This window comes from Ornithodoros turicata, chromosome 3 (genome assembly GCF_037126465.1).
Source record: "Ornithodoros turicata isolate Travis chromosome 3, ASM3712646v1, whole genome shotgun sequence".
Classification (NCBI taxonomy): domain Eukaryota; kingdom Metazoa; phylum Arthropoda; class Arachnida; order Ixodida; family Argasidae; genus Ornithodoros; species Ornithodoros turicata.
This window is the reverse complement of record NC_088203.1, coordinates 27,325,914-27,353,088: the sequence shown is the minus strand read 5'-3', so window position 1 is coordinate 27,353,088 and position 27,175 is coordinate 27,325,914. Positions and strand designations below refer to the sequence as shown.

At 45.5% G+C, this 27,175-nt stretch overlaps 1 protein-coding gene and 1 long non-coding RNA gene across 2 annotated transcripts in view; both read left to right on the top strand.

The window, feature by feature from the left end:
• LOC135388330 (potassium voltage-gated channel protein Shal-like) overlaps positions 1–27,175 on the top strand; it is a 447,190-nt gene that overhangs the window by 80,798 nt on the left and 339,217 nt on the right. The window lies entirely within an intron of this gene.
• LOC135390105 (uncharacterized) overlaps positions 786–27,175 on the top strand; it is a 101,704-nt gene continuing 75,314 nt past the window's right edge. Inside the window, exons 1-2 of the long non-coding RNA XR_010421709.1 lie at positions 786–825; positions 889–1,051. This is a non-coding gene — a long non-coding RNA (uncharacterized LOC135390105). The remainder of the gene's footprint in view (positions 826–888; positions 1,052–27,175) is intronic.

The following is a 27,175-nucleotide window of genomic DNA, read 5'->3' as shown; positions in this document are numbered from 1 at the left end:
CACCTGAGAGGTCCCTAGAGGCTAATGTATGATGACTATCCGCCCTTCTCCCGCTCCGCCCTAAGATACTACTAGGGCCTAGTGCGCTTGAAGACTCACCGGTATATTCTCACTCCACACTGAAAAGTCTATATAGCCTAGTGCGCTTCAAGGCTCACCACCATGTTCTCTATCCCCCCTGAGAGGCTCCTAGAGCCTAATGTACGTCAGGACTCTCCGTCTTATTCCTGCCCCGCCCTAAGATACTACTAGGGCCTAGTTCGCTTCAAGACTCACCGGTATATTCTCACTCCACACTGAAAAGTCTATATAGCCTAGTGCGCTTCAAGGCTCACCACCATGTTCTCGATCCCCCCTGAGAGGTCCCTAGAGCCTAACGTACGTCAGGACTTTCCACCTTATTCCCGCTCCGCCCTAAGATACTGCTAGCGCCTAGTGCGCTTCAAGACTCACCGCCATATTCTCGCTCCACTCTGAAGAGTTTCTATAGCCTAGTGCGCTTCAAGGCTCACCACCATGTTCTCGATCCCCCCTGAGAGGTCCTTAGAGCCTAACGTACGTCAGGACTCTCCGCCTTATTCCCGCTCCGCCCTAAGATACTACTAGGGCCTAGTGCGCTTCAAGGCTCACCGCCATATTCTCGCTCCAGTGTGAATAGTTTCTATAGCCTAGTGCAGCGTTTCCCAATCTTCTCGTTGTGCCGGACACCCAAAGCTACTGAAAATCCAGTCGAGGACCTCCGTTAAATCGAACATGAAGGAACATGAAGAAAGAAGAGGAAAAACAGACAACCAAACAAGGCACCGCCATGCAGGAAATGAGAAGGTATTATATTTCTGCCTTCTTTAGTATCCTAATATTCTCATATATCAATATCGTATCCCTCAGAGATTACGTGATCAGCACACGCCAAGACGGTTTTTCGGGCTGTCTTCGATCGCCAAGGACTCCCACGAACACTCTCGGGGACCCCGCGGGAGTGCGGACCACAATTTGGTAACCTCTGGCCTAGTGCACTTCAAGGCTCACCACCATGTTCTCGATCTACCCGGTGAGGTCCCTATAGAACCTAAAGCGCGTCAAGTCTCTCCGCCATATTCTAGCTCGACCCTGAGGGTTCCCTGGAGCCTGCACTCTTAAAACTGAACTTCACCACATAACGCTCTCAGACCGAACTATTGCACAAAATGACACCGTTATCACTCCTGATCGTTTGACGAAAGCGTGGGGCGTACGCCTTTTTGTGACAGTTAACGTGACTCTACACATGTGACAAAAGGACCTATACGTGTCTCGTTTAAAAAGAACAAAAGACCAGGGAAGATAACAATGTGATTCGGAATGATGGTTGGCTTTATATGGCTCCTTGAAGCGCACTATGCTGGAGCAATCCCTAACGGCGGAGCCAGAACAATGCAGCAAGATTTCAGATGCTTTGATGTAACCGTGGTCCTTTGACGTAACCGCTTTTCACGCTCATTTCCATTACGTTCGTTCTGAAACCGAACTACGAGTGGCACGTTCCGAAGAGCATCGAACGAGGCGCAATCAATACCAGGACCTTGTTCGCTGCGAAAACAGCCCCCGTTAATACTTGATGACGCCAACTATACCGTGCTTGGCAATATGGCGTCGCATATTAACGCGGGCGATGCGACGCAGATGATTCCGGAACGCTGATATCTAGCAGGACGCAAGCTGGCATCACGAGGAGCGCCGCTTCCCGAATTAGTGGGAGATAGAACGACATGAATTCCACTGGGCCCTGACGATGTCTGTTGACCAGTGTAAGGAGGAAGTTATATCAGATGAGGTGCCAAACAAGCCGTAATATGTTGCGGCGAAGTGATGTTTTCACGCTACGAGTGGTCTGGTCCTTTGACGCTGTAAACAACCAGCTGTTAAATTAGCTTGTCTCCGCGAAAAAAAAAAAAATCTTACCTCTTGTTTTTAATGAAGGCACACGGTCATTTGAAATCTCTCTAAATTCTGTATTACAAATGATGATAATATGTCCGCAAATCCGTACTATGTCATCCGGACGATAGCTGTCTAAGAGCGTGATAACTAATAAGGCACCTCGAACATATGTATTTAATACATGATATGAACATACCACGTACTGCAGGAACTGTCACGAAAAATATTTCGTTTATGAAACGTGCATTTCCCGGGAAAATTAGCTTACAAGAGTGCACGCAGCGGCGGCGACATGTTTCAGGTCATTCTGACGTCTTGTGACGTCGAATCATCCGAACACTTTTACTGGCTCTCCAGAATCGTCTGCTACGCTCCGTGAGCAATGTGACCGGTCGACACCTCTGCTTCTGACGCGACCGGCAGCGCCAAATTCAACCGCAAAATGAAAGAGAGAAGAAGGTCGGATGACGTGACGTCCCAGACGGAGAGACGAGGGAGGGATTCTTTCCGCACGGCGATATTGAGAGCTCTCATGCGCACCAATATAGCGGTCGGCTCTCTTACTTTTTGCGCGACGAATATCTGTCCTAGGACTTGTAATCTTACTTTCTATTATTCTTTGCGTATGCTTTTTCGATCTTTTTCAAGTTCCTTTAGGAGTGTGCCGTCTCGGCTAGCCGGACGAACTTTTCTCTTTCCATTTAATTCTCTACCTTAGTCTAATGTATTCCAATCTAAGGTTGCAAGACAACCTCTTCATCTAATGTCCTAGCAAGTGTAGATGGCAAGAAACAAAAAGAATCTTTGCTGAACTTCGCATAAAAATTTTACGCGGGTAAGGAATCAATAGTGTCTCGGTCCAATCTGGCTCCCTGAAATCATGCATTAGTAACTCGAATAAAGATATTCTTTTAAACGCATGACTGAGTAGTAACGCATATTTCACGATGCATTAAGAGAGTTCTGCCTTGCACGAGTGGTACTGATTAAAAATCTATATTTTTCAACATTCCTCGCTCTTGCTTTCTTTCTCTAATTTTTACCTGATGATTTTTCTACACCATGCTGTCTTCGAAGTCGTTACGCATTTATCGCTTGCTGTATTGTGCCGTGCCGGGTGGGGCAGAATATGCGAGAATTCATTTTTTAAAGGCTTTACAAATGCTTAAATGCTTAATGCTTAAATGAAGAGAGAGAGAGAGAGAAAGACACACACACACAAAGACACAGACGAACACAACAGGCTTTCAAGCCCTACACCCTTGAAACAAACCTCACCGCATAGGACGCTCCTAGCCAACCGTCATCCCGAATGACATCACTCTCTCCCATGATTTGTTGAAAACAGGAGGTACGCCTTTTCGTGACACGTGTGCAGCTATGCAAATTGTCACAAAAAGGCGTACGACTCCCATTTTCAACAAAAGCCTAGCGTGAAGAAAGTTGCCGTTGGCAGAATTGCTCGGTTCGCCCTTCATCCTTTCACACGTTCCACGACACAATTTATTTAAAAAAAACGTACAAATATCAACGCATGCACGGGAAAATGTTTACAAAAATGATTCATTTCGCACAGAGCGTGTCCACTACCCCCGGATAATGTCCCGTTTTCTGCCTCATTCTTCCCCATTGTCCCCTCTCCCCCCCAACGCTGCAGTGCTGCGGAGAGGGTGGGGACGGTATATTTTGACGTGGCAGTACACGTACCACTCTCTCGGACACCAAGAATTTGGGTCTCTCTTTGCTTTGCTGTTCTTGCGACCCTTGTATGGTATAGGGACGAGGGCGAAGTCGCCGTCGCCGCACGTTCGGATAAAAAAAAGATATATCTAATAACGCTTACTTGGATGGCGTGGCTAAGGAATTTCGCTGTTAGTGTACTGGGAGCAAGAGAACAAAAAACCCTGCGGTAGTGTTTTTTGTATGCCCTATTTTCTGCGGTTTCATGAAAAAGAAAAGAATGCGATGGGAATGTTAATGGGCTTGGGGAAGGAAGAAAAAAAAAGGGGGAGACATCGAAAGGTTCGTGAGATTGAAGGTCGAAACGTGGACGTTGTGGTTAGTAGCTTAAAAGAAGCGAACAGAAAAATGAAGGGGTGATGGTGTAAAACTGCGGATGTGTTGTTGGGATGCATCCGTTAGCTGTTGTAGGCGTAAAGGGAAGAATGGGAAAATACGTGAAGAGGTTTCTTTTTACAGCGTCAGCTGTATAGTGGAGACTTTCCTGCAAATCGCATCAGCGTCGTCGGCATTCGCATGTCCGCGCAGAAGCGATGACAAGGGGAATGTACTATCACAGGAGCGGCGTGAACGTAAACGACAAAGACAGCGGGGAAAGACACGCGAGTTTTGTAATTTGTACAATTTTACAGCGTGTACAATTTTAATGGACACTTTCCCGAGTTCGCGTCGGCGTCGTCGGCATGCGCATGTCCGCACAAAGCTCTTATCGCATGTGCGCTCAGCGCTGGGAGCCCCAAGAACACTCGCGGTCCTCAGGACGTCCTCAAAGTGCCATCACGTCCTCATCAGTGATTGGATGTCCGGAGGAGGTCCACAGACTGGCATCATAGGAGCTCCAGTGGTTGTCGTATACGTGTATACGTCCTGCGGTTGTCAACCGGAGGACAAGCTAAGAAAATTATTTTAATACTGCGTTGTGCATTTTAATACCTGCTTACAGTAATCAAGGACGCATACTAACCCCGCCTCCCTATCCCCCATTCCTTCCTGCTGTTCTCTCTCTATCTATCTACGTATGTACTCCGCTCATGGCCATAATTGCTTCGCGGCGCTAACACAGAATATTAAAAAAGAGCGTCAGCCGCATAACCCGCTCGTAGCTATTCGCCACCACGAATGGCATCGTTCTTTTTTCTGACTTTTTTCTTTTTTTTTAAAAATCAGCTGTGCACTCTTTTAACACTTAGGAAGTTATGATAGTTGTCGCAAAAAAGTCTACGCCCTTTGCTTCCCACAAATCAGGAGCGGTAAAGGCATCATTCAGTGCAATGTTTGCCGCCACTTGATCGTCAAAATATAATTCTTATTATTAATTGTTAATTAATTGTTCATAAGATAATATTTATATAATGTTCCACGTGCAATGGGGCATGGTACCGCACCGCCGCGGTGAAACACCACATCTCATCGTCAGTATCTAGTTGTCGTTGTTGTTCTATTTTAAAAGTGCATAACTTTGTGATGTTGAGCTTGCTGTTTTTGTTCGCATTCACAAAAAATGCCAAAGAAATAAGGAAGCCGACACAGTGGTGAAACTTAGCAGCTCAACAACTTTATTTTAAGATGATGAATGGGGAGTTAACTTAGCAACTCTATTTTGATGTTGATGATTGAGATGTTATGATCTGGAAGTTACCTATGTATTTGCCAAGCACCCAGTGCCACGGGAATTCCGGTCCTGTCACTAGTTTAAAGGGACGGCCGCAATCGTTTCAGTAGATTTCCAAACTACAGTGTCATTTTATTCCTCGTGGACCACGGACGACGGTATCGAAAATCCTGCGTACTTTGCTTGTTATGCGATGGAATACGTGACAAGAGCAGAAGCCGGATGTTGAGAGTATGCCGGAATTTTCCCTCTGGAAAAACGAGAAAACGTCACTCTCCGCGAGAACCAATCAGAACACGGCCTTGAGGAAAGGAACGCCGCGCCCGTTCGGGCGTCTCACGTCTGCACGGCGCTTTTCTCCTCTGATCGACGCCCTCTCACTCCTCCTCTTAGGGAGTGACGTCACGCCACCGAAGCCTCTGCAACTGCGGAAGAGGAAGCAGCGCTGATCTTTAAAATTCGTTTATTTATTATCTGAGCACTTTTCGGACGAAAACATTAGCCGAACATAGGGCTATCACAAATGGGTTTCCGGATGCGACTCTCCCTTTAAAGAACGTATAGAGCAGCCAGTTTGAAAACAATAATTTGCGATTGGTCCAAAGTTCTCGATCCGCCTACGTTCCATTGGATACCTCGACAATGTTGGCTGTATTCTGCTGGGTGAAGGGGTATTGTTGCCTGAAACAATGGCAATGCCCCCCGGGCAACCCAACCCTGTCTTGAATTCAAGTCATTGTCATGCTAAAGCCTAGAATTTAAACTCCAGCGACCAGAAGGTTGTTTTCTGATTCCCTGTTCTATTTACATGAGATATTCAGCACACGCGATCTGCGAAACAATGTAACCTAATAGTTTCGTAATGTAAATTCGACCTCTTCGAGAATGTCTTTCGTCCGTTTTTGCTTTATTTTCTTCTTGATGCTACGGATGTTGAAATTTGCTACGTTGTAAGTGAGGAAGCTAATTTCAACGTAGACAGCTTGAGTTGGAGTTTCGTTGCATATTCATTTTACTCCGACCTTATTTGTGTGGAAGTTAGATGGTTCGCTGCCCGATCGAGCTAATTATTTTGACGCCGCAGTCTTGTGTAAAATAATAGCTTATTGAATGTGTAGGTGCAGCATGTTGTCATTTGAAAGAAAACAAATAGAGAGATAAGGTTTCCAATTATAATACAATGTAATGTTATACGATGAAATACGGTACAGTCATCCAAGTAAGTTATTCGGTAGTCGCTCGCCGTCTTCGAGCGGTGCTCATCCAGGAGCGCAAACATAGTTCAGGATTACACTGTAAAAACAGACAAGGAGGTGGTAATGGCAAGATTGTCTCGCCGTTGTTGGCCACCCAGACGTGGGCGTCGTCACGAGTGTAACGAAAAAACGAAAGAAAAAGGAAGACAGATGGGTGATCGAGGATGAAGGGCGGATATGCGTAGAGGGCGCGTCAGTTCATCGGAGAGAGCAAAATCTTAGAGGGGTCGTTGAGCAAGACCCGCCTCCTGCAGAAAGAGAACAAGGTTTCTTGCTTCAGAGGAACGTCCGGCATAAGAACCACCGGTGTAGAGGATGTCCGCTGGCGTGCCAGAGCTATGGTGCTACACTGTTAAAACAGGACTTCATCACATAGCACACTCCTAACCAACCATCATACCGAATGATATCATTCTGTGTTATCATTTGTTCAAAACAGGGGGGAGGCGCCTATCTGGGACAAGATAATCTGTCCCAGGTAGGCGCCTCCTCTCATTTTCAACAAATCAATGCACAGAATGATATCATTCTGAATGATGGTTGGCTACGAGCGTGCTATGTGGTGAAGTTCTGTTTTAACAGTGTAGACTCGTCGTATCTTGAAACACGAAGAAAGTTCAAGATATGGGAGGGAGGGCAACCATTGGATGCTTTCCGTGGCCCACGTGAGCGCTCCTGACTGTCAATCAAACCTCAGGTCAAGGTTACCGAGACGCGCGCACTTTGAAATATTTTCATGACGTCAAAATGACGTTTTGCTTGCCCGGGGGATGTCTTTGCAGATTTCACCAATGTAAACAATTCGGGAGATATGAGGAAAGACAGCCGTTGGACAGTTTCCCTGGCCCACGTGACGGCCCGTGTTGTCAATCAAACCAAAGTTCAAGGAAAGAGAAAATGCAGCTTTTGGCAGAAGTTCCGTGACGTCAAAATGACGTTACGCATTTTTTTTTCCACCGAGAAAAGTTCAAGGAAAGATAGTGGCGAACTCTGAAGTTTGTTAGAAAGATTGTGGCCGCTTTTATTGCCGTGCCTTTACTACTGCGCCTCTGACTCTCCATTTATGATGAGTATCGTTTGAGACGCCAAACGAGGACTTTTGCCAGTGTTACCGACTGTCGAAGAACGCTGTTCTTTCGCTGTGTGATCATCTGCACATAGTTCACCGCATAGCATGTTGTGCGCCAACTACAGCCACGAATGATATGCTTGTCGCTTCTGATTTGAAGAGAGAGGGGGACATGGGCATTTTTATAGCAATTATCATATATCCAAATTGCTATACGGCCCCCTCGCTCTTCGAATCAGAAGCGGTAATCCTATCATTCGTGTCAATGGTTTGCGGACAACGTGTTATGCGGGGAAGTTCTGTTCTGAGATTGTAGGTTTCACGCAAGATGCGCTTCTCGTCACGGATAATGATACCATTGCGCACAAGATTGTTGTGTTCTCCACGTATGACAGTGTACCTCCCATGACTGCAGGTTCCGTGATGTCCTCGTGTTTTCACGTGATTTCCTTGCTGTAGAAAAATGTGATTTTCCATTGAGACGCGGAGGAGGACAACAGCTTTCCTTCTGATCGAGAGATACATCCTAAATATAAAATGCACACAACAAAGACATCAATACTGCATGTGCAGGGCGCTGGAAAGCGTCGGTGCTCTTCTATGCAGCGGAGCAGCACCTCGAAATCAGCGCTTGCAAGTGCACGGGCCCAGGGTTTTTCGGACATGCGACCTTTCCGTCCCTTTTACCATGAAGTGGTTGTGTCGTCGCAGTGCGGGCACTAGTCTGTTTACATGTGCTCAAATTTACACAGGGTCATTTTGAAAAAGAAGCGAGCAGATACATAAAAAAGGAAATACGAAGCAAATAGTTTTTTAACCGAACTGTTGTTGTGTTCACTGAACCCGAATGCACGTATAGCACACATGCCGATACAGCGGGTGTGTCATGTAATGTGTCACTAAACAGCGGCTTAAAATTGTACTTCGGGGTGTCACTGGCACTTGTCATCGACAAACTTTTTGTGTGACCTGCGCCCACCTAATCGATTTTCAGTCGCGAGAAATATTCTGAATAGAACTCTGAAAATGTGCCAAGTCAGCGCAACTTTTTTTTTATTTCGTTTGTTTGTTGTTGTCTTTCTTTGTGTTTTTTATTGTCCGCAACAGAAAGGGCATTTCGTTTTCTCAACAAATTTCAACACAAAACACAGTACCCTACTACAATAAAAATTGCTGGGGGGGGGGGGGGGGGGGGTGTATCGTTTATCTAAAGAAATATAAAAAAAAAGAAAGAGAGGGCGGTCTGCCTGCCGAGACGGGCGGCAAGTTGCCACAGAGAAAGAAAGAAAAAAAAAAAAAACGGGACACAGGCAACTAGACACACGACACATGGAGCTGGGGAAAATTTTATTTGCGCAAAATCTCGACCGCGTTAATTACTCCGTCACGTAATGTAGAATACTGTGTAAAGAAACGATGAGTCTCCCCTTCAGTTCCCTCTTCCATGCTTCTGCTGACAGCGGCAGCAAGGGGGGACGGGATATGTTTATTGAAGAAGAAGAAAAAGGAAAGGAGGAAAGGTCAGACAGGCCGAGGCCGACTTACTTGCTATTCCCAAAAGAGAAAAAAGAAGCAAAAAAGGGAAAGAAAAAGTGGCGGGGGACGATGGGGTGGCTCAAATGCTGCTGAGCAGCCCAGTGTCCTTCAGGTAGCGCAGGAGGGTTCGGGTGACTGCCCACTGTCTGGAGTGCCGGACAGGTCCCAGCAGCGTCGCCAGGGAAAGTTCCCTGTGGCCTAGGGCAGCAAGGTCGAAACGACGCAGCTATCTGAAGCAACAGTGATGAGGTTACAAGAAAAGCCGTGTCGCCGGGTGCTTCGTCTTTTCGACCTTTTTTTCTTCTTTTTGCGTTTGCATAACTTGACGGAGGAGTGCCCGGCCCGCAATTTCCGTGAATTGTACAATAGTTTTCCGTTTCCTTTTTACCATTACCTACACTCTTAAAAATGAACTTCTGCCCTGATTTGTTGAAAACGGGAGGCGTACGACTTTTCTGTGACACTTATGCTGTTCATAATTGTCACAGATAAGGCGTACGCCTCCCGTTTTCAACAAATCAGGGCAGATAACGATATCGTTCGAGATGATGGTTGGCTAGGAGCATGCTATGCGGTGAAATTCATTTTTAAGAGTGTAGTAGCGCGGGTGTTTTGTGATGCCATGGAATCAGGCCTCGACTTATGCTGTTTCTGTATGTATTCAGTTTCGAAGAAATATTGATTCGATTCAAAATTGAACAAACAATTCCGTATTTGGTTCGGAACATAGTTATGCGCTTCGAGATCCGAATTATTCTAATGATCGCCCAGCCCACAAGGACGTATTGCTCTGCATTTCACTCTTCACCGGAGCGGACAGAAGCGGTGCGCTTTCTCGTTCTTCATTCTATCACGCTCGTGCCAGTGGGCGGGTCGCGCACACATTGATTTTGATCGGCACTGACGTAGACCCAACTTCAGATGCCGGGAAAGGGAAACTTTTTCTTGAACTTCGAAAGTTCAACTCCTACCCGAGCGACGTCATCTTTTGAACTTAGTTCTGCTTTGACGAGTCTAGTACCCCTGGAGTGAGGGAGATGTGTTCTAAAAACAGAACTTCACCACATAGCACGGTGAAGGCCAACCACTGCACAGAACACGGACGTGAATAGAATATTTATTTCACTTGTCTACGAAATGTTCAAAATATGACACAACCTGAACCGGACCTTTATCACTCCCGATGTGTGGAAAGCGCGGACCGTGCTCCTTTTTTCGAACACCATATATATGTGTTCCAAAAAGGCGTACGCCTCCCGCTTGTAGCCAGTCAGGGGGCAGAACGATGTCACTCGCAATAGTGGTTGGCTAACAGCGTGCTATGTGGCGAAGTTCCGTCAGACATATGTCGGCACAGTTCCCTTAGAAGTCGGCCTAGGACGCACATTCCCCCAGAGCGTTACTCGTGACGTTGCCTGCGTGAGGCCTACAAAAAGGCGAGCTCTTTCAGCAGTACAACTACTTTCTGTTTTTAGAGTATACTGAGTATCATGTGTACTGCTGTCCTTCCGCAGCTGAGGAAACAAAAAGTAAAACCGTTCCGTAGCGTTGCTTTGCACGTGGAAAAGGAAGGGGACACTGGTTCCAGCCCCTCATGAAAATCTATTCAATGTTGTGCATTTTCTGGGCAGGCGTGTACAGTGTAGAGTGGAAATAAATAAGTAAAATTAAAGATTGGAAATAAATAAATAAAGCAAAGGGGGAAGCCGGCAAGCGAAGGCCCCACGTGGTGCCCATAAAAAACTTGCGCACCCTTTGGGAACTCCCCTTGACAGCGCTACACAACCCTTCAACGACCCTTCACAAACGCTAACGCAAGACAGCATCCGGAGCCACACGAGACTTTCGGGCTTCCTCCGATTCAGCTTGGTGGCGCCATCTCGCAGCATCAGCCTTCTTTCGCTCCCGCTCCTCCGCACAGCTTAATAACCCATGGCGCGCCCTCTCCTTCCCCTCAACTCACCGCACATGCGCGCCGCGCCGTGGCTACAGACAGACCACGCCTCGATTCTTTCGTAGCGAGGACTCTAATGCATCACGCATTAAAAGTTCGCGGTTCCATGAGAATTCATTGAGCGACATAACTGTAATTTCACCACATAACAACGTCCACTCTGTGACTTTTGAGAGGCAGTGTTTACACCACTGACCTCTATGCTATACGTGAGCTGCGCATGCAGCGCTTTCTTCGGAGTAAAGGAGTACAGCTGCGTTCTATACTAACGACGGTTTATCAGTTTGCAGTATAGTTACCGATGACTTGCCGATTATGACACGGTCGGTATAGTCTATAGTACAGGGGCCCCAAACCCCAGTCGAGTCGCGGGCCGCTTTGACCAAGATCACGTCATGGAGGGCCACACAGCGAAGAATTGGTGGTAGTTAGCATAAAATACCCTGATATACAATACAATAAAAAATATCCACAAAGAACAAGAGCGGTGTAGTTACCGGAGCCGGGACGGTGTGCGCAGAATCGTTACTGAAAAACTCCACTTCACACACCAAGCCGCCTTTCAAATCGGGTACCGAAAATATGAAAACGATTCGGGAAATATACGTTGTCCTTCACAAAGGATTATGACCCTCTATTCTTACCCTTGCCTACAGTTCAAATTTGGGAAAAAGAAATGGAGAAATCAGAGAGAAACAGTTAGCTGACATTATTGACGATGGTTGGCTTCAGGTTTACTACTTTAATATGGATTCTAAAAATTACAATTCAATTCAAACAAAAATATAATTACAAATTACAATTGAATTGCCTTTGCACATAACTGCTCCGTCTTTATGTTTTAGTGTCCTTATTTGACTTATGGCATCTTCGACTGACAGCCACCGAGATCGCTCTAGAGTGATTTGGAGCGCGCGCTCTATCTTCCACTGGTCAAAACGGAGCGCTCCGACAACAGCTTAGGCAGTTGTTTCTCTCTTCGATCTTCTGTATACGTCCATGGTAGGGTAGGTAAAAAAAGAAATGCTCTGACTTGGAGCATTGGTACCGCCAGTCGAAGATACCAGTAGTATGAAAATTAAGATGAGCTTATCTTAACCCTCACATTAGTTACGGTTGTAGTTTACCAAAGTGCACGCGAAGACCATGTTGCAGTGTCCGTGGAGAAGTTCATGAGCCACAAGTGCTCACATGCGTGTATTCTGCCTAATATGGACAGGGGCAGCAGTGCGCCGGGCCAGACTAAAAACAAGGCCTAAAAATTTGGTTTCATTCCTAATTCTTCACTACATTTTTAAGAGGATAGTTTCGTTCTCTTTGATGGTCAAGGGACTGCGTGCCGCATGTGGCCCGCGTGCCGCGTGTGGCCCGCGTGCCGCGTGTTTGAGACCCCTGATCTAGTAGGTCGTGATTTGATCGAGCGCTCTTAAAGCACAATAGCACCCCCTGTGGAGCGCCAACGAAAGCTTTGTGACAAGTGTGTGCTGCAACAACTATTACATTTTGTAGCAGCCCGACGTAAAATAAGTCGCCGCATTACCCGTTTTCAGTTTGCAGGCGATATGCAGAAGTGAGAGTCGTCGCCGTTGAAATTCTCTGTTGATGGGCGCGACACCAAGCGCCCATAGCAGAAAGCACATAGAGCTTTCACGTCCATGTATATAGCATTGACGTCAGTTGCTAACGTCCAGCTTCCCTACATAATACCGCCCGGAGCCAGACGTTAATCAGGTTGGTATACAGTTTCGCGTCCTGAATTGTCGAAAACAGGGAGTCTATGCCTGTTATGGACACATTGCACGAGATGCAAAGTGCCGGAAATAGGCGGATGAGTTCCATTTTCAGCAAATCATCAGAGAGAACGACGTAATTCGGGATGATGGTTTGACTAGGAGTCTGTTATGTTGTGAAGCTCCATTTATAACACGGTCTTCTTTGACGTAACCACAATGAAAGCGTGGTCAATAACGGCTTTGCGTCCATCAGAATTTCGAGTTGTAACGAGCAGCGCCCTTCAAAACGGTTTTGACTCGTCGTCTTTGAAAGGAACGCAATGCGAGGCTCTCTGGCGATGAAGAAAGTGGTGGCAGTATGGAATAAGATGAGTTGGCAGACAAGCCCAAGGAGACAGGTGGAGGGGAAAGTGGCAACGTTCCGTGTCGACTTGCGAGGTGGCGATGCATGCACAGATAAAGAGGGCAAGGAGGTTTCAATGTGCGTCGTTGTAGCGCAAAAACGGCGTCGTCTCCCATTTGCGTGGCTGCTCTGTGGACCCTGCAAACGGGTTGGCCCGTGACGCTTTTTTAAGCCCGGCTAAACAAGAAGAGTTATACGCGTCGCAGTCTACCGGGTTACTGGGTTTTTGGCTTCTCTTCCGGACAATACGAGTTTTTAAGGTTGCTTCCGCTGAGTCCTTGCCAGTTGGCCTATTGGCTTCCTCAAGAGACTACAGTCTTAAAGCAGAACGTCACCGCATATCATGTTCCTGGGTAATCATCTGCCCGCGAATAACATCGTTCTTTTTGTTGAAAACAGGAGGACGTTCTCATGTGCATGTTAACACCGCGTATTATTTTCCTCTAACACAACAACAACAGGAGGAGTACACCTTCTTGTTATACTCAAGCAGCACAACCTCTTGTCCCACTACTGGCTGGATAGTGGAAATACTGGTTCAATATTGCACCAGCATTTCCGGTATTCAGCCAATATGGGAGGAATACGCCTTTTTGTGACACCTGTGTAGCTACGTTACCCAACCAGTCTTGGCCCAGTACGGCATCTTGGCCGGTATACAGCCAATATTGGGCCAATTATATTGTGCTGCTTGGGCTCAGCCACAAAAATGTGTTTCCACAAATCAGCAGTGATAAACGGTATCATTCTGTGCAAATGGTATGGCCTCTAGCATGTTACAGCCACCACCATGTTAAGAGTGTACGTTTGCCAATGAAAAAGTTCACCACACAAGTCAAGCGTGCAAGGATGTACGTTGTAATTTCATGTCGTTGTGCCTTTTCTGTTCCTTGTTACTCTTCCCTTAAATATACCAGAATATACCAGGGAGCGGGCGGTATGTAGGTTAGTTCAGGTATGGTCTTAAAATGAGGCGCTAGAGGCCAAGCGTTGCACAGAATGTTAGGGCCCGTACCCACATCAGGTACATGTGTGCGGAAATCGCCTGCGGATTGCCGCTGGGCGTCAAGAAAGAGTGTTAGCCGCCCAGCAGCCGCTAGCCCCCGCGTTTTCCGCGGCTCTCAATATGTTGGCGCTGACGACGCTGTCAACGTGCTGCATACTGCGTGGGGGCCGGAAGAAAACAAGAGTGTGACGCAGACCCCGTTGACCACCTGATTCGCCGAACATGCTCGGCATGCCGCTAAAAATCGTACACTGCGCAGCCAAGGAAAAGCGGGACGCGGAGGCGGTTTCTCCTGCGGCACCGCGGCAAGAATCTCCCGCTCCGCATACGCGTTACCGCGCGTTTTTGCGGCATGTGGGTACGCGGCCTTAACCTTATCACTTCTGGATTGTGGAAAACGCGGAACGTACGTCTGTTTGTGACAATTAGCATAACTGTATAAGTGTGACAACACACACAGTTGTTACATTCAACATTATAGCTGTATAGTTCATGCGTTTAAATGTTTTTTTTTCCTCGCACAATCATAGAATGGAATAGTCCACCGGATGCGGTGGTGTCGGCAGGGACTGCCGACCCGTTCGTGTCTAAATTTAAGAAATACCTGTGATGTTTTGTGAACTTTAAGTCTTTATACATTTTGTTTCACTCTTACTTGGGCCTCTAGGAGAAGGCCAGTAGTATTTGTAAAAAATAAAATAAAAATACAATTAATAATAATAAAATAAGAGGCGTAAGCCAATGAACAAACAACGACCGTCCATAAGCTAGAAGGTAATGAAAATACCAGATATAAAAGACTCAATTACTACGCAACTGATAAACAAACTATGATGATTATTATAATAATATTATTACCAATTGGGATTATAAGCGCGAAATATCGCTCTAGTTTGTGCGATTGCGTGTGCGCACATATTCTCACTAGTCCCATGATGCCCCCTATGCATACGGCAGCGTTGCCGCGCAAGAGCACCAAGGCGTGCACTCAATAAATTACAAATAACATTACGAAAGAGAGAAGCGTGTTCATCGGATATTTCACATGACGAAGAGGTGACATCAGCGTACTCAGTCTCTGTCTACAGATTGCTTCGGACGATCTCTGTGCGTGTTTCTTTGTTACGCGCAGCTATCACTTTCTAGACACTATAGACGTTGATGAAATCAAAGTGCATCCATAGGTCTTCAATTGCGTACAAAAATAAGTGCGCACACTGAGTAATTGTTCCTGTTATTTCCTGCAAGTACACGGAGCTTAGCCAATAAGCAGGTGGAAGTGAGGTGGCTGAACACCCTGGCGCAGACGAAAGGTCGACGATGCAGACGACAATGTTGTCGTCTGCAAGACAAAAGCGTTCTGAAAGCAGGATGAGATGATATTAGGGCTTGAATCTCGTGTGTTGTGGGTGTAACGTGATAGGTTAATGTCGTGACACTTGTAAAAATTGTACCTTTGAACGTGTAACGAACAAATATTATATTCGTACCTATACCTATTCCAGATTCATTAACTTGTCTTGCTGCAAGCATTTGCCATGCGCCCTCGAAAATAGTAAGTAGTATAAGGAGGCGCTAGTAGAAACCTGCTCTAAACGCTCACCCACCTGTTGAGGGGAACATCCTTTTGAGTTCACGACCATCACGGAACACGGTACAGTAGTCTGCATCGATCCAGACTATGGAGTTACTAGGCGTCTGCGAATATTCGCAATTTCGAATACCGTAGCGATGATGATGATGATGATGATGATGACAGATAGAAGAAAAATACTGGGAGGTTAGTCGCGATTAAGTCGGACTGGCTGCCCCTGTGCATCGTAACGAATAATTTCATATTCAACAGGGTTTGGAAATCGAATACGGAATTCTTTATTCGACTTTTGAATCGAATATGGTTGTTTCCGTGAAACCGAATTTGTGTGAATATTTCCTAAACTGCACACGCGAAGCCGAAGACGGCACAATAAAGGGCATAAAACAAACTGAGCGCTACTGCATATTCTCATTCGTACGAATATATCGCGTATACATGCTGTACACATGTTTATATCTGTACATGTGCTCCATATTTTTCCCGTTCCGGTAATGCAACTGCTATTCGTTTCTTATACGAGCTACCCATATCGAAGCCTTCGGATGGCGCACACCGACGGTAGCGCCCTCTATGTGCCCTGAAGTCGGCCTGCAGCATGATGACGTCACACTACGGATGCAGTAGACGTTGGGGAAACAATAAAAGTAAACAAAGACGAACGAAAGAAAGTGAGATTTTGGCTACACAAGAGCTAAAAGAGAGAGAGAGAAAAAAAAAAAACTCTTCGTTTTGTTCTCACCCGGCTCTGTGTGGCTAAAGTTAGCCCTGATCCATGGATAAAATTAGAACAGTTCCATCCGGGCCCGTAAACGAACCCCAGAGTATATTTAGCGGAGGAGAGAACGCTCTGTCCCTCTCCTCGTTCTCTTTTTTCATCTTTCACTTAAACCTGGTCTAGGCTACAAGAATGAAAAACGGAGAAGAAAAAAAAAGTATTCGGCTCAAGGTGAAGTGAGAAAACACCCTCAAGACTAAAGGTCTCTTCGCCGTTGCAATGCCGGCCGTTACTGGTGGAGTTTTCGCGCAGTAGTTTTCACGATTTGCAAAACTCTTAATGCCAGAAAAATAAGTCGAACCGTTGAAGTTCTTCGCCTAGAATGAACATTTGTGTAAACTACAAAGCCTACGAAGTTTGTCTTCGTCGCGAGGCGTCCTGGCAGCGGCCCATTGTGACGGGTGCGACCACATGAATGGAAGGAGCGCGCCCCAAAACAGAGTGTGGCCTCTAAAAAGTGCAACTTAGATTTCGACTCGATTACACATTTTGTATTTGAGTGGAAAGTGGCTTAGAAAAGAGACATGCATTAGTTTTATCTTGGTAGATTTAAGATGCTTGCCTTGGCAGGACACGTATCCTCGTTAAGGGCAGGCCCTTCTGCACATCGGGTTTTTCAACTCAAGAAGTTGGGCGATATTGCATATATTTTCTTCCTTTGTTTTAATTTATGTAGTGCGTTCAACATCTGCAACGAGACAAAGGAGAAGTTTAGTATGCCACCTGTAACGTCTACGTGAGGGTATCGTATCTTCCTTAAAGGCACTGTCGTATCCGCACCGGGCGATCCCGGAACTAATGTGCCATATTTCGCTCGTCACACAATAACGTCGACAATAACGCAAAAAATCCGACGCGAATTAGTGAAGTAGTTTCTGCGCAATTCGATGTAATGTATGGCAAGAATAGAAGACGGATGTTGAGAGTATCCCGGAATTCCCTCTCTGGAATTAGGTGAAAACGTCACTCGGACAAATCCAATCACGGGGCGGACGAGTAGCAGGAATCAATATTCTGCTATCGAAGACTGGAAAATGATAACAATAATACTCATCAAATAATACAAAATAGTGTTGTTCTCGTTCTGCTGAAGACGACAAAAAGGATGACTCAATGTAAATTGGCACTATGAGCTTTCTGAGAGCATATCGTATAGGGGGCACGGAAGCCACTTTGACACTAGTGTGATACGTGTGTCTTTCGAGACTGTCTACACAAACTAGTCCACTTGTTATCACCAATCGCCTGCATAGCATATATACGGATATGCAACACGCACACACACACACACATGTGATATGCGAGTTGTTTCACCTTAATTTTCAGAACTGAAATCGAACTGTTGCAAAGTGAAGGTAACTTCTCTTTTTCTTTTTTTTGCCAGCAATAGACAGCTCATGTAGGGACTACCCCATCCCATTGAAAGACATGCTCCTTGTTCCACCGGCAACAGCTCAAGAAAAAGAAAGAAAAAAAGAAAGAAAACATTCGAAACTCCTCGTTCCGAGACCTCTGAGAGGGGCTGTCTTTCCCCAACCCTTCACCTCCCCTCTCGGTGTCACACTAACCGTTGCCGCTGATAATAGCATCCCTGTGTCACTCTTCCTCTGTCTCTCTCCGCAATAAACCTCTGCCCGAGAAGCGTCATGATGACGTTGGTAGACAGACTGAAACCGAAGCAAATCGGAAGGGCTAGCCTGGGTTCCACAAATGGGCACTTGTTCACTGCCTCCTATTGAAGAAAAGTAGGGCGGAAGGCCGCGTCCCTTACAGAGACCATCGTAGTCCCCTCAAGACCATGGCTTTCGTGCGCGACCTTGTTGCCCCTAGCTTCAATATTAGTTCAGCTCTACCAAATTGGTGGCGCTGTCGAACACTATAACGCCATTTTGTTTATAAACAGAGAGACGTCTACTCCTTTGTGCTTGCGTGGTATTGGCATTTGTGGGCGTAACCGTCGGCCTTGCCGGCTTATGTGCCCTTTACGTTCAGTAATTTATTGATTGATTATTACCCCCAAGGCAAGGCATTGAAGAGGGCAGTGGGTTACTTACAACTCAGAACAAGTGAATACAAACGAGTCGAAACAGTTATAGAACACTAGGGAGCACTATTGAATGGATTACACTGGAACGCACCAATGACACAAGACACAGCAACTGAAGAAGTAGTCTTATACCCTTGTCACACGGGCACATTTAGGGCCTTTTATCTCAACTGCTTTAGTAGATAGGGCAACAAGTTCGATGCCGGAGAGAGCGCGAAACAGTGCTGCGTGAATGTTTTCTATGTCATTTGTGGAATTTCCAAAAGGCCTTGAGATAAGAGGTTCTGAATGTGCCCGTGTGTCAGGGGTATTACTTAACACAACAGAAAATACAAAAGATACAATAACGTAATGCAACATAGCGCTCGTATAACAGATTAACAATGGGGAGTTTTAGGAAGTCGTAGGCGCCCTCCCGGAGGCGGGAGGTGGTTATGATGAAATAGGTTGCCGTTGTTGGCCACACACGAGTGAGCATCGTCACAACTATATCCGATCCCGTATCGCTGTCCGTCACCCAGATATCAGCAACGTTATATCGCCCACCCCAGAAGAATCATGGCAATTGGCTTATCATGTTTTCGGAAACGTTATCGTCTACGTTTTCCTAAAATCCTCTAATATGTGCATAACACGACGAGCAAGCAATTGGGCTAGTTGGTGCGAATGCATAATGAAGTAAACACGACGAGTTTCTCCCTCCCTTTGCCTTTTGCGTCGTGTTTACTTCATTGTGTGCATAACTTATGATCCATAATAGTGCCGTGCTAGTGTTAGTGAACAATGTCGCGCAATTACACAGAATTGACAGCAGTTAACAGAATCACCTAATTGGGCTATTATCAACGGCAACTGCTAGTGTAACACTAAGAGGGGAGCTGAAGAGGTGGGGTAAGGATCCCTCTAAGAGCGCTTCACAAATGCACTGTCATCGATTTATCACCAAAGCTTCTTGCCTGATTGCATACAACAACAACAATACATGATGACGATGAGATGGGGTGTTTCACCACGGTGGTGCGGTAGCCTATCCCCATTGCACGTGGCGCATTATGTGAAGATGATGAAGGGAGGATGAAAATACAGCGTCTGGAGCAATCCAGTGCTTACTGTGACCTACGCAAATACTGGACGTTGAAACATGGGGTCTCCGGCGAGCTGTTCGCCTGCGAGCTGCTATTTTCTTTGGTTGTTTGTTTTCGTGAACAATACTTCATAAGCACGTCATGTAAATTCGGGATAAGGTTCGTTAGTAAAATATGAGCAACATGAGTCCCATAAACATTATAGATGACGTAGGAAGGCGAAGTGAGGCATAACAAATACGTGTCTGACGGCGTTGTTGGCTTCCAGAATTGGTCTTCGGGGTGCAGTATCAACGTTGCTGATTTTGCCTCGAAATTTCTCAGTTTTCTTTCTCTGCTCTTCGAATTACTGCGGGCATTTTAACGTCGTTTCTATGCCAGGAGCTTGTATGGTGTCTGTGATATCTCTGTGATGAAAGATGGCGGTGTTTTCGCAGTAACCGTTTCATAGTTTCATAACCGTTTCCCGCATCACACAGCTTTCGCAATGTTGGCTTTTTTCCTTTTTTCTTTTTTGAAGTAGGTTCGCTTGGTAGTTTCAAGGTGGAACGTTGCCGTGCGTAGGAAACTTGTAGAAGGTAAATATTCTTCTTAATTTGGAGCATAATTAAGCATATTTGACCCCTGACATAGCTAAGCTTTTATAGCTGCCATCTCGTGGTGACCACAAATTGATCCACCTCTGCGTGTCTGTCCAAGTCGCTCGTTTAAGTAATTGTCGGGTAAAGTAGTATATCTTCACGGAAAGTACTAGTACTTTCCCGTACACGAAACACCTCTCGTCAAGATGCTGCATTAATTCGTCGAATACGACTCGATGTGGCTTCCACCCAACCTCTCTGGGAACCTTACTCTCCGGGTCTCTTTACCAGCTGAACTCCTCCCCCTCCCCCACATCTCTTTCAAAATTTCTTGGTCCCTGACCAAATCCAGCCCACGAACGCTGTGCCCTCAAAGCTCTTTTGACATTTTTGGACATCATGCACTCTCAGAAAAAAGGGTGGAGCAGTTATACCTTTTAGGAGGTAATATTTGTTGCAAGGTTCTACACACAAAAAACAGAACTTCACCGCATATCTCGCTGTGAGCCAACCATTGCCAAGAATGATAGGGTTATCGCTTCTGATTCGAAGAGAGAGGTGGGCGTACGCCTTTTTGTGTCAATTTGGATATATGAAAATTGCCACACAAACGCGTACGCCCCCGTCTCTCTTCGGATCAGAAGCGATAACCCTATCATTCTTGGCAATGGTTGGCGCACAGCGTGCTATGCGGTGAAGTTCTGTTTTTAGAGTGTATTTGCTACCTTACGCTCTGCCACGAATGATAGGGTTACCGCTTCTGATTCGGTGAGCGGGGGGATGGGGGGGCGTACGCTTTTTGTAGCAATTTGATTATATCATAATTGCTTTTAGCACCCTCTCACACGCTTTATGAGGCGCTATTTTGATCTAGGTGGTAACTATAAAAGTTACCACATTTTCACACCCTTTTTTTCTAAGATTGTAGGACTTCGAACCTTATTGTGAAGGGGATCATTATTTCATTTCCCACATCACCATCACAGTGGGGTAGACTATCGCCCCTGGCGATGAAACTCCCCATTCACCACCTTAACAATAAAGTTCTTATTGTTGTTCTGCTCGCATTAGGCAAAGACTCGCTAGCTCCGTTGTGAGGAAGCTCAAGATGCGCGTGCGGTCCATGTCTAAATGATTCCGGAGCTTCCTTATCTGATTCAGCTGTCCTCGCTTCTGGACCGTTGCCGACTAGCACGCACATTAATCCTTCAACTAATGTGAGTTCTTCAAGAAAGGGTACATGGGTTGGTAGGAGAAAAGAAGATGAAAGGAGTGCTGTTAGCCTGCTATCTCTGCGTCCTGTAGCGCATTTTTAAAGGCAATGAATTAAGGAGCACAGGAAAAGCGTAACGGGTACGCAAGGAATAAACCACGGCCGCTTCCTTGCGGGCAATGCCCTGGCAATATAGTGTAGAACGGACTAGTGAGTTCGTAATTTCGTTTAGTGCTTAATTTAACTTTAACTGTAGTGGCAGCCACCCTGCTCCAAGACTTTTTCTTTTTTTTTTAGATAATACTTACTTACTTGGTTGCACAGCGTACCAGTGGCATGCACACGTACAAGATATTATTTATACAATCAGAGGTATATGCTCAAGGAAGAGGAGAAGATAGAAAAGATATCACTTTCGGTGAACATCAAAGGCGATCTACTTATGCAGTTTCCCGAACTGGGTATCTCTGTAGTTTCCTGAATGGCCTACAACCGATTTTCAAAAACCACTTGATTCGCTTTCTCCCGTGTCAAAGAGATGTAGTCTATAATATCCCGTTGCTATGCGGCCTTAGTTATGTGAGGCATAGATCTCGTTGTATAAACGATCGCCTCAGGGAACCTGTGGATAATGTAAGCAGAAGTGCGAGAAGATGTAAAGCGTATTTGGTTGAGAGTTTCTTCGCGTTTGTTGCCACGTGAATGTAAATAGGTCTGTTTCACAATCAGAAAATTTTAAACCATCTCTAGGAACGTAACAGTTCCTCCCCTAAGTGGGATTTCTCCGCTGTCTTCACAAGGGAGCCGAATGACCTGAAGTCCTGACAGAGCTTTCCAGTTCGTAAAACTGTACATGTACACTACCTTTCGTGCTCACCCCAGAGTGAAAGCTTTCCTTATTCCTCTCCTTTCCCTTGAGTATACATTTGCGTCTGCATAAATAACGTCTTATATGTGTCTAAGGTTGTGTTGTCTTCGTCAAGTTATTCCTCATTCTAGTGGTATTCAAGTATGGAAATTCGTAACCACTGGCTCGCTCGCTTCTTCGCGTTTGTTCTTTGTTGTATAACACACACATATATATATATATATATATATATATATATATATATATATATAAATATATATGTATATATATATAAGTACAATAATAAGACGTGGACGACAGATTACAGGAAAGTTAACAATAAAATAAATTAGTTTTTGTTAACTTTCCTGTAATCTGTCGTCCACATCTTATTATTTTACTTTTATTCAACTTCGCAGCCGTCTGATATATTAACCTCTTTAACCTATATATATATATATATATATATATATGTAGAGCATGTTATGTTAGTTGGGACACGCTGTACGTTTAGTCATGTATACTTTTAAAACAGAGCTTATGGTGCTCTAGTGTAAAGTCGCGTCTTTTTACGAGCCCGACGATAAAATCTCAATGATCCCCTCCCTCCTCCCTCCAGCTACACATCACGTTCATAAATACACAAATGCTACTTGCTTACATGGCCTACAACGCACGCAAGGAACAATAAAAGGAAATATTAGGCACGTATAGTCTAGCCATAGGTTTCCTTCAAATACTATGGTAAAACCATGCTCCGCGAACTCAGCGGATCCTCTCGAATCCTGTCGGCAGATTTATGCCCTGCCGATTCATGTCCGTCTTTCCCGTCTCGTGTGTATCGGGAAACGGGACCGATGACGCGGTGGCCAATCGGATGCCGGTGTGTGTGTAGTAAGGGAAGCCGGAAGCGGATGTTAGTAAGGGAAGGACACTAAGCTGCTGCGGTGACTCCGGCCGGAAATAATTGTGAGCAGTGGCGTTCTGTACAGTGTACGTGACGGTACGTATACGGATACATGTATTTCTAGGTACACATGTGAACGTACCCTGGCTCATCCTGTGGGTCGGGATGTTGTGGATACGTTTGCAATCACGCACCTGCCTTTACGAAGGCAGCTCGAAGGAAATTATAAAGGAACGGGACATTTTCAACATGGAGATTTTTCGTATCCGAACTAAGACGTCATATACACTCCGAACTTCGCCACATAACATGATAAAGGCCAAACGTTGCACCGAATAATGCTTCTATGGATTGAATGATGATTTGTGGAAAGCGCTGGGCGTACGCCCTTTTGTGAAAATTAACGTAACTGCAGAAGTGTCACAAAAAAAGCGTACGCCTCCCATTTACATCAGGTCAAGGGAGAGAACGATGTCATTTGAGACGATGGTTCATCAGGAGCATATGTTATGCAGCGTGGTTCTGTTTTACGAATGTAGCAATCAAAGCTTCGCATTATTTGGTTAATTAATTAGTTCAAATAATACATAGTGTCACATATCCTGCTTCACTCAGCTCAGTCAACCATACAGGGTGTTTCACCTAAGGTGATAAAAAATTCTAACTGGCTATGTACTCGCTGGAGGATTGTCGGACTTTCGGCAATTACCTTCTGGAAACTTTTGCCACCATTGAGGAAGGCTTTGGACAATTTTTAATTGTGGGAAATTTATTTTTTTCAATTGAACTTTGAAAATTGCCAAGGGAAACTCACTTGTTTTTTACAGAAATATGAAGTTTTCCACGGATAACCGCAGACCCAACCAAAACTATGCACAGTATCGCAACAAAAATAGTCTTTAAAAAATTAGTGAAAATTCGGCTTTAGCCCCGCCTGCTTGATATCCTGCTTATCCTGTACATGCATCCTGTATATACGTATATGTATATCCTGCTTATCCTGTAAACACCCTGTATATCCTGATTATCATCTCGCAATAAAGTTGTTGTTGCTGCTTCAGTTGTTTCGCTCGCGCATACCTTTGCCACACGTCGAAGCGTTCGTCAACGAAGTGTGGAGTGCTTGAAAATCACGTCCAAAATTTTCAACTTCCAAAATATGTTCTAGTAAATTACGGAACATTAGAAGCGGTTCGTTCCCACGCGTTGTCAATACTAAGAATGCTCCGCTATTTTTTTAGTTTGTTGTTAGCTGTCCGGCCGTTGGTGATGGTTTCAAATTAATTTTAGAATGAAACTGTAAACACGCACTGAAGTAAATATCGTAACATCGTCATCGTCACCTCTCCATTTACTGTTGTTGTTGTTGTTGTAACGAAGTTTCTACTGTTACGAAACGACAAAACTCTTGAACAAGGCGCTGCAAGTGGTATAGTTTAAAAGCGATAAAACCCCCGTGCCGGGGAACAAGTCAAAAGGCGACACAACACACAGGCACAGACTGAAAAACAAGGATTTATTATTATCAAATCTGTGTGTGGTTTGATAAGTTTGAAAGTGGTATAGCCTATTCTATTTTTCACTATGGCCTTTTCAAAGAACTGGATCAAGTTGGAATTTTCTTATAAAATTTTAGCGCATAATATGGGTTTTCCAACGTACAGCTTAGCTTCCAAACGCTCATGTTATCTTCATTAGGCACCCAACCCAATACTTTATAGCGGGTAACATTGCGTATTCAGAAGGAACGTGTGCTGTTGTATTCTATAAAGAACGAAAACAGAGTCCACTGATGAAAAAAAAAAGAAAAGAAAAGGAAAATAAAAATGGAACGGAAGCAAGGAGGCACATGCGCCTCTCTCCCTCTCTCAGTAGGCACAGCGGAAACGCTACAGATGGAAGCTAATTTTTGTGCCGCCCCTCGTTTCTTTCCTTTCTTTTTTCTTTTTTGCTAGCTCCCCCGCGGTGTCCGAAGCAGTAAAACTATAACGGTAATAAGTGAGCACAACGTACACAGAAAAGGAGCAAATATTTTCCTGCCTGCCGCCGCTCGGCCCCCAGGGGGCACTAATTTAGGCAACGTCAGCGGCCATTTTGTATAAACTTGCCCGCGCTCAAAGTGCGCGCAACGTCACGCGTGACGTCATGCTCCCAGGTGGAACACCTCGTCTGCTTCGCAACCTGTCGTCGTCTGCTACGAAAAAAAAAAAGGAGGATAGCAGAAGACAGTAGGCACATAGTTAAGGCCTGCGGACAGCGGCTGTCATCTCAAGAAGCAACAACGAGGCAGGCAGTGGCGCCAACAGTAGCAAATAGCAGGTTGGAGAGAGAATGCCACACTCTAGCTGGTATTTGCAGAAGGCCAGACCATCGCGATGTCTACAAAGTTCTACACAAGTCTCAAATAGTATTCCCAATTCTGCGTAAGTTTCAAGCGAAGCGCACCTGTGGACAAGAAATGGGCTGTACTATTGGCAAGAATGGTGAAACATTTAACTCGTAGGGAGAAATAAGTACTCCTAAGAACCGCTTATGTCGAATGGTGGTGACGGTGGAACTGCTTGCCGCAGACGGCCACGCTCCGGCGGGCAACGTCACGACTATCGCAGGGGGTGATCGTGCGTCCTGGGCCGTCTTCACAGGGTATACCGTGCCGACATTTGTCTTATGTCCAATAGAAGTAAATGGACAATCAACCACTCCGCGTTCTGCTGGAGCTCCCTTCTTAGAAAACCTTGTGGAGTATCGTTTCTCTAATTTCGTTGGTTTGGTTTGGTCATCGTCATTCATGTAATTGTCGTTGGTGGTGGTCTTAAGAAAAATAAAATGGAGATATTGCTTTACTAGTGTGAGGCCCACAACTGCACATCACTTGCACCAGTTTCTTTAGTGGAAAATCACTGTAATGATGATACCGAGATCATTTTCTTATACTATAGCGTTGCACTCCCAAACACTCCAATACCATCGATCTCACTATCAATTCGTGTTAACGCCAAAAGAAACCAAGTGCCTACATCAGTTCTCAAACAGCTAGCCGTGGATATGACGCGTAGTCGATATACTGACCACACTGCAGTTTTCATTAAAGGATCTACCTGCCGTGAATGTTCTTCGTGTGAGTTCGTTATCCCAACGAACGATATGTGTCGCATGGATACCGTCTCCCGTCCCGCACATCGTCAACGTCGGCTGAGCTATATACTGTCCTGTTGTTTCTGCGTAAGACATCGATCGTGTGACGCTCCGCGCCCCTGGGTCTTTTACTCGGATTCAAAGGCTGCTCTTCACTGTACAGCCAACATGGGGATTCGTGGATCGCTCTCCACAGTAGTCACTGATAATCAAATCCGGCGATAACGGCGAGCCCTTTCACTACCGCCACCACTACCATAATCAAGTCCATCAAGTTCAGCGTCTTAGCGATCACATCACACATCCCTGTTGTGGGTCCCGGATCACTGTGGCTTGAGCGGAAACGAAGAGACAGACAGAGCAGCAACGACTGCACAACAGTCGCGGACTGTTGAAGCAATAGTGTTGTCGAGAGGAAACAGGAGGTCACTTCTGACTGAGCTCATTCAGCCACTAGCTCGCCAGCAGTGGACATCACTGCAGGGACATCACTGACAGGTCTCTCATGTATTCAGTGGATCCAAATTTGTCTTCCTCAGTTCCAAACCGTTTACCACGCTATTTTACGTCCCATCTGCACAGGCTTGGTCTCAATGAAGCCTTCACTCCTCAATTCAAGTACCCGATCGTATAGTGTGAGAGCAGCCTATGCTCCAAATGTGTCGTCGTAGCGAACATGGAGCACGTCCTAACAGAATGTGAGCTCTATACGAAACGGAGAGGCGGCAACTCTGTGCTCAGTTGAGTACTGCTAGCAGA